This window comes from Chaetura pelagica, unplaced genomic scaffold (assembly GCF_000747805.2).
Source record: "Chaetura pelagica isolate M959 unplaced genomic scaffold, ChaPel_1.0 scaffold153, whole genome shotgun sequence".
NCBI classification, from domain to species: Eukaryota; Metazoa; Chordata; class Aves; order Apodiformes; family Apodidae; genus Chaetura; species Chaetura pelagica.
This window is the reverse complement of record NW_009952707.1, coordinates 65,555-74,125: the sequence shown is the minus strand read 5'-3', so window position 1 is coordinate 74,125 and position 8,571 is coordinate 65,555.

Genomic DNA, 8,571 nt, shown 5'->3' with positions numbered 1-8,571 from the left:
ATAATTGCAACTAGGATAGTGTTCAGCAAATTTTGAATCTGCTTGCCTCTTGTTTTCCTAAAACTGATTTGAAAGCTCTATGGATATGTGTTAAACATGTTTCCACATGAACTGGAGATGGTCTAGTAAGTGTTCTTAAGCAGTGTGTGCTGTACTATAACAGCTTTATTTCTGGCTTCCTCTATGCCTTCTGTGCAATTTGGAGAAATAGGTTAATTATATCAAAAGAGACTTTTTTTTTTTTTTCCTTCAACATGCACTTGAAGACTAACCTTAAACATCAGCGTGGAAAAAACAACTTATAACCCAAGTATAAAGGGATAGTAAAAACCTTTCACTCAGTTGCACTAAACCAGCTCTTAAAAGAACTTTTGTTTTAAATTGTTTTTGGAGGAGGGATTTGCTACAGAAGAAATGTAATTACAGCAAAGCAAGGGACTGCTCAAGTGTTTTTTGAACAGTCAAAAGTAATTTCAAAGTCAGCTGGTGCAGCATCCTTCTGAATAGAAGTGTAAGTGAATGGAATTTTGTAGTAAAATTGGAATTTTGACTGAAAGATGTGTGAACACACCAAAAAGAAGTATCTGTGTAACCACATGCATCAAATACCTCTAATGACAAAGTTCTGCTGAGATCAACTCCACAGTGGCCCACATTGAGGTCAGGTTCCTCACAGTATGACTACAGGATTAAAGGAGGTTAAAGACCTCATGATTTCAGGCACAGCTCTGACTTCAAAGTATCATGCTTTCACAAGGATGTTTTCAAATGGCAAATGAAATAAGTAGGTTTTGGGTTGGGATGAATTATTGGGTGGTCATGGGTTAGTTGGTCCAAATTCACTGTCTTCCTAAAGCAATTGCTTGAATGCTGTACTTTTTTGTTGTTGTCATAAAGGTGGCTACAAGACTACTTCAGTATCTGGTATCAATCTAGATTTTGGTGTCAAAATGCTTTAGTGCTGTTAAATAGCTAATATGCAGTCTCACCTAATTTGATAATGCTCCTTCCCTTGAATGTACACACTACCAGAGTTAGTGTTGTGTCCAGGAGGAATGTAGCTTGAGGAGCATACAGTCCAGGAAGAGCTTTCAGTATCTAGCATATTTCTGTGTTTAGAAACAGTGAGAAGAATTGTTATTTTAAAGCAAGTCTACTTATTTGTGGACATAAGGCTATACACTTAGTTATGTAAACTTTGACCTAACTATATTAGTTACTCTAACTGGTGTAGTGTTTCAGTAGATAAATTATTTAAAGTAGACAAATCTGTCCATTGGTAGTAGGTTAGTGTCTTTGAACATCTTCAGGATTGAAGAATATAGCTAGTTTGAAACACCTATTATTTTTCAAAAATCTTCTAGTGTATTGAGTTCCAGCCACAAGTTTACTATATTCCACATACAACTTTGGGTCTTTTAGTGTCATCTATACTGCATTTTTGATGACTTAGGTATAATCTTCTGGATTTATTTTGTTTTGTTGCCTTTCACTTGTTTGTAGGGCTTATCAATGAAAGCATGTTGGTAGACATGGGAGAACTTACTCTGAATCCACTGTTTGCTGAGTGTCCAGTGAGGCAGTTACTATCTGGCATAATACCAGGCATAAGGCAAGGTTTGGGTAGCTAATAGGAAATTAGTGGATCCATTTTGGTAGTTCTTCAAAACTTTGTTGTTCCAATCAGCTCCCAAACCTGACAATGTGTTTTTCTAGCTCCTGGAGATGTGTTAAATTTTATTGGCACATTTACCCTGCAGGGTACTGTGGCTTACAGCTAGTAAAGAAAATGACCTTGCGGAGAGTAGATAAGAATGTTGATCAAGTCTAAAACATGGATAAGCTTGTCCTTCTGCTAGCTGTGGGAAGAATCCCAAATCTTCTGCACAATTGTGAAGTTTGCAATAGGTATGCTTTAAGGTTAACTTACACAAAAAGCAGTTTATGACAGGAAATATTTTGTCATTTCAGTTTCTACTCGTCTTCTAAAATGTTGTCTTTCACACATAAGTTTCTCAATGGATATAACCTTGGACCATGAAGACAAACACACTTAGCAGCCTTTGGTGATAACACTGGATAGATGTTGTCCAAATAGGGCAGGTCACTGACCCTTGTGGTTGTTGAAAATGTAGTTGTTCTACTGATAGCGTTCATTGGTGTACTTTTGTGGAAATAAGGCACCAACTGAAAGGAGACATACCATGACCCAGGCTTGTCTTTCTGACACTAACCTTGTTTAGATGAGTTAAATATTACTTCCTTTTGGTCCCTGAATGTCTACAGTTCTTAAATATATTTTTTGGTGTTGTATGGTGTCCTTGCAATGTGGTAACTAAACCTATATGAGGGACTCCTGTTACAATTTTTTCTAGAGTGGATGCAGTGTGTGGCATTTAAAAGTATTTGGTGCATTCACATTTGATGTCTAGATGGATTTAATCTCCTGAAAATGCATCAATAAAATGTTTCTTCAGGCTTACTTTTAGACCTATTTTTATACTGCTGTTAGTGTGAGGTTCAAGTTGTTGGAGGGAAACTGGGAAATTTTGTCAGGCTGTATTTTTGCAGAACTTTGTGGCTAGTTGCTGATGCATAAGATATTGGGAAATGCATGTTTTCTGTTTCCTTTGAGTGATAATCTCAATATGATTAGGTTTGGAGGGAGCATGTTGTTGACCTAATACTTGTCAGTGATAAACTAGAGAACAAACCTCTTAATCTCTAACAAGGACATACATACACACTCTTTCTATTTGCTGGATTTAGCATTTGGTGGAACTGCAGTAGGCTTTCCTGACACTTGAAAAGCGGATCTTTAAGCATCTTTATCTGTGTTTGGACAAATCTGAGAGTTGATCTTTTTTTCTGTTAAAAACAGAGTTGTCCTTGTTTTGAGAGTCAGAGAGACTTCTGTTTGAAGCAGTGAGTTAAATATTGCTGCAGTAGCTCTGAAGGCAAACAGAGCTGCTGTTGTTTGCTCCATAATAGCACTTACTCAGCCTTGGACACCAGAATTTTTTACAAGATGGGGAATTTTGGCTAGGATCCTGGAGAGAAGGGATTTTTGTACTGAAGTGCCTAAGAGCTCTTGATTTTATCAAAGGACAGCACCCTTCAAAGCAAAAGTTAATCCAAGTGTCACCGTTGGTTTAGCCCTGACCCTGTGAATTCAGAAGAATCATAGCAGCAGATCCTGTATAGCAGCATAACAGAAAATTCCCCTACCAAAGGCTGTTTATGTTTATCCCTACAAGTCATCTGGTGATTTTGATTGTGTGTCCTAGAGCTAGAATCCTTCATGGAACTTGGTTCTTTCAGTGGTCCAATTTCTTTTCTCTTAGCTGCTACTACTTGGTAACTGAAAAAGTAGGTACAACCTAGGGATTCCAAAGTGTGCATTTTGTGTTTAATGGGTGTTAATTTGTCTGCATGTTTGAAGAGGTTTGAAGTTATTGGGCAATTATTGAAAAGATGTGTTGTTGGTTAATAGCTACAATTCAGATGTTGCCAACATGCAAGAAGTTGCACTTTAAGACTAGATAAAATGATTGTTTACACTTAATTATCAACCTTGAGATGCTAAATTTGATTTTGGTGTCTTGTCTTGCAAGATAAGTATTTTTTTCTGGACCTACTCCAGATGGTTGTATGCTAGAGGTCAAACTAAATTTCCACTTGAACTGCATCTGTTTCTTAACTCTTTTGTTGGGTTTTTAAAACACGATTTCAGTGTACTTTGCCAGTAATTTGCTGGCATAAGTAATTTAAAAAGTTTATTATAGCTGTGAGATAAATCCCTTCTGAGCTAGAAAGTAGGAGTTCCCAGCAATGCCATGCTGACTGGCATGTGGAGATGCATTCTTAGAGAAGGCAGGGAAAGGTACATGTAGAATGGGAACATTGTTTCCTTTTCCATCAGTTGAGATAACCTTTTTTCTAGTAGGGCAAAACATGGGCATATTTTTTTTCCAGGCTTTCTTCATTCGTGTGTATGTCCCATACATGATTTTTTGCCTTTAATTCAAATTTTGTGCTTCTAGGCAGTTCCCTCACAATCCTGGTATTTATTGCTGTAAATCTGCCAGCAGCTTAAAATTCTGAAAAGTTCACCAATACTGTTTTCTAGCTGGAGTCTCCTAGAGCAAGTAAAGCAGAAGACAAACTTAGAGAGTGGAATATTGCTATGATTAAAATATACCGGAGGCTAGTTGTCAGAGAGCAGGGTAAAAGGAAGTGGTGTTGAGTTTCTCAAAGGAAACAGTTGTATCAGTCATCAAAAAAACTGACAAAGAGCTTGGCCTGCAAACATAGAGAGGTGTTGCTGCCTTTCAAGTACGAATGCAAGCATTTATATATGTTTGTTTGTTTAAGTGAGCCCATTTAATCATTATACTTTATCATAGCTTTGGATCTGGAGTTTCAGGAGAGTAATGTGATTTTGATCCAGTATCAACCTTATACTCAAAGGAGTATGGTCAGAAAGAGCAGAAGCAAGAAACTTGCTCTTCTCTTCTGGCTTTTAGGGTTTGGGTTTTTTATATCATACAACCCTAAATATTGTCAGATTTTTTTCAGTTAGTTAAAAAACTGGACGATAGCAATACAGGTATCTCCCCTGGTATCATAACCCTTTTTGTTGTTTTAACTTTTTAAAATTGATGTAGGACTGTAGCCTGGGAACTGGGCGTAGTAACAAGGTTCATGTGTTTACATAGCTGAAGACAGTCTCTGCCCATGTGAACAGGTTTGCAGTCTGAGGATACAGTGTTATGTCAGGAGTAGTGTTAAGCCTTCCTTTGAGGATGGGAAAAGTGAACTGATGGTGTTAAAGTACTGTCACAGAGTCTTAAGGGGGAAAATACATGAATTACGTCTAGGCAGTTAAATTAATAACAAGATTATATAGGAATCATAACAAAAGTATGAGTTTTCTCTTCCCTCTTTGAGGGACCAAAAGTTTTATCCTATATGTGGGAGTAAGCATGCAGCTTTTTAGGGAGAAATGGAGTGGAATGGTGTCAGGAAAATGAAAGTTACAGAGAGGATGCACTCGAATAGTGTAGGGCATTGACTGACATCAAGAGCCACAGTGATGATAATAGGCCTGCATCTTACGTTGAACAGGAAAAAATTATTCATAAGCGTGCTGTATCTTGCTCTCCGTGCTTTATTGCCAGAGGTGTGCTTTGAAATCTGCATTAAAATATATTAAGTATGTGACAAAAGTGATTTAATTTAAATAGCTTTTCCCCTCCATCCACCTCTTTCAGTCTCATCAACCTGTGACCAATGGAAATAGTAGTGCTTGTTCTAAGTTTGCTACTATATCTCACCATCGGTTTTTCAGATGCTTCACTGATGAATCCAGGAGTTAACTTTGTCAAAAAAGGGAGAGAAAATAAGAATCTGAGTGTTGGACAACAACATGTAAGACTCTGTGCCCAGAGTGCTGAAACTGGGGCATGTGCAGGTAGTAACTCATTTCAGCCAAATAATGGTTTGGAGCTTGCTCAGAGGCTTTGTTGTGATCCAAACACATGGAAAGCACAGCACGATGAATTTAATATGAGAAGTACATGAGAGGTAGACCAGTGTTTGGAAAGTATTTACTTGCTTTTGGGGCAAAAAGTGCAAATTAAGTCTGTAGTTGTTCACTCCTAGCGTACAACATGTCCTGTGCATTCGCTGTTAAGTTCCTGTTTGCAGTAGCCTGCTGTTTCAGAAGAACTGAGTATATTTAAGTAAGTTTGTAAGTAAGGACTTAAAATCTCAGTGGCTGTGAGAGGAACCTGGGAAACAGCTAACAGGAGAAAAAAGTGTAGTGAATACCGTTGTTTTGCAGTAATACATCCTAGGTTCAATCAATTAGCCTCTGGTACCAAACATAAATAAATGAGTATTTTATGTGAGTACAGTATTTTGCATTTTTTAAAAAAACAAAGGATAAGTGGAACTATTTGTCTTGCTATAAATGCTTTGTGATACCTCACAGTACAGCAAGCAGTACAGTACAGCAGTTGGATGTGAAAATGTATCAGAAATGGAAGCAAGGAAATATTCCATAATATTAGTCTGTTATAGTCACTAGGCATAGCTAAAGAAAATTGCTTTGTATAAATTACTGTGGGACAAGAACTTTTTCACAAATGAGATGTGCATGTCTACACAAAAAATGAAGTGGCTTACTCATTGAATAGTCTCTTCTACTTTCCCTTTGTCAGTCTGTATTATGGAAGCAAAGCCTTCAGGGGAAGGAAAAAAAGCTCTGTATATTTGTCGTGTGTCTAATTAACAGTCCTTTCTTGTTGCTGTCATGTAACTTTACTGGCTGTTTCAGTGAAGCCGTTGAGGTGAGGGAAGGTGCTGGGGGAGCCCTTCTGCAGCGGAGGGACGGAGCCTGACCCCTCAGGTAGAGGAGCAGCCCCTGGGGAGCAGGGTGACCAGGAGCAGCAAGCAGGGCATGGGGCGGCAGAAGGGCCTGGTGCGGCAATTTGCGCAGGCAGGGCAAGTGGAGCAGGGCACGGGCCCTCTTGGCTCAAGGTAAGAACTCTGCTAATGATCATCCCCTCCAACCCCCCCTGGAAGGAGAGCTAGCACTAGTGTCCACTCGGGCAAAAATCATTGCCAGGAGGACAGTGGCAACCCAGACAGAAGTGCCTCTCAAGAATGCAGCTGTCCAGGTCTCTGGCTGCACAGAATGTCTCAGCCTGGCAGTCATGTCAGAAGAGAGCAGAGAGAGCACCTGTGTGTGCTGTGACCAGGGGAGTGACTTACTTTGCCCAGTGGTTGAGCTGGAAGAAGAGGTGGAAAGATTACCGAGTATCTGCGATTGTGAAAGACAAATAGATTGGTGAAGTAATACCCTACCCTCCTTGAGACAAAGCCTCAAGGTGGAGGCTTCATGAGAAGTAGAGGATCCTCTGCCTTCCTGTCACCTGGCAGAGGCAGGGGAACTGAGAGAAGAGGGGAACTGGAAGCGGGTCCCTGCTCGGGGCAACAGGTGCACCTGCTCCTGGCTTCCCTCACCTTCACATATGCCCTTACAGAACAGGTATATGGCCCTGGATCAGGAAAATCAGGTAACTGAGGTTACTGACAAAGGTCTGTCCAGGGAGTTGCTGAGGCAGCCTGCCCCATGTGTTAGGACTGTCTCTGCTAAGAACAAAAGGAGGGTAGTTGTTGTAGGAGATTCTTTTTTGAGGGGATCTGAATGCCCTATATGCCGTACAGACCCAACCTCCAGGGAGGTCTGATGCCTCTCTGGAGCCCGTTTTAGGGATGTTACTGAGAAACTCCCAGGCCTGGCGCAGCCCTCTGGTCACCACCCACTAGTGCTCATGCAGGAGGGCACTGATGAAGTTGCCAGGGCAAGTCCCAGGGCAATGAAAAGGGATTTCAGAGGACTAGGCCGAATGTTTGCAGGATCTGGAGCACAGGTGATCTTTTCCTCAGTTCCTTCAGTGGCAGCAAAAGCTGAAAGGACTAGGAAAACACAACTGATTAACGTATGGCTTAGAGGCTGGTACCGTCAGATGAACTTTGGGTTTTTTGATCATGGAGATGTTTACAGGGCACCAGGTCTGCTAGCAAGCAGTGCCATAGAGCTTTCAACAAGGGGGAAAAGGGTTCTTGGCCGGGAGTTAGTGGGGCTCACTGTGAGAGCTTTAAACTAGACTTGATGGGGGTAGAGGACAAAACTGGATGGTTTAATTTGTAGGACACCGGGCTGGCTGGCATTGATGGGAAGATGCTGCCCTGTCTCTCGGGACAAAGGGTCCTAGGCAGGAGTTAGCAGGGCTCATTCACAGAGCTTTAAACTAGATTTGCAGTGGGAGGGGGTTATAGCTGGGTTTGAACTAGTGGGGCATTGTTCTAGTATTAATGGAGACCAGAAGGTTTCCTGCCTCCCAAGTGTGCCACCAGCGTGCTCAGCTGGCTCCCTGAAATGCCTGCACACCAATGCAGGCAGCATGGGGAACAAACAGGAGGAGTTAGAGGTCTGTGTGTGGTCTAAGGGTTATGATCTGGTAGCAATAACAGAGACATGGTGGGACAGCTCACATGACTGGAATGTGGTCATGGATGGCTATGTCCCTTTTAGGAAAGACAGGTCAGTGAAGTGAGGTGGTGGAGTTGCTCTTTATGTGAGAGAGCAACTAGAATGTATTGAGCTCTGTCCAGGGGCTGATGAGGAACAAAGGAAAGTCTGTGGGTATGAATTAAGGGACAGGCTGGCATGGGTGATACAGTTGTGGGGGTCTACTACAGACCTCCTGATCAGGATGAGGGAGTTGATGAGGCTTTCTACAGGCAGCTGAAAGCAGCCTCGCAGCTACAGGCCTTAGTCCTCGTGCGGGATTTTAACTACCCAGATATTTGCTGAAAGGCCTACACAGCCAGCCATTCACAGTCTAGGAGGTTCCTCCAATGCATTGATGATAAAGGAGAGGTGCCTGAGGAATGGAGGACAGCAAATATCACTCCAGTCTACAAGAAGGAGGACCTGGGTAATTACAGACTGGTCAGCCTTACCTCCATCCCTGGAAAGGTGATGGAACAACTTGTTCT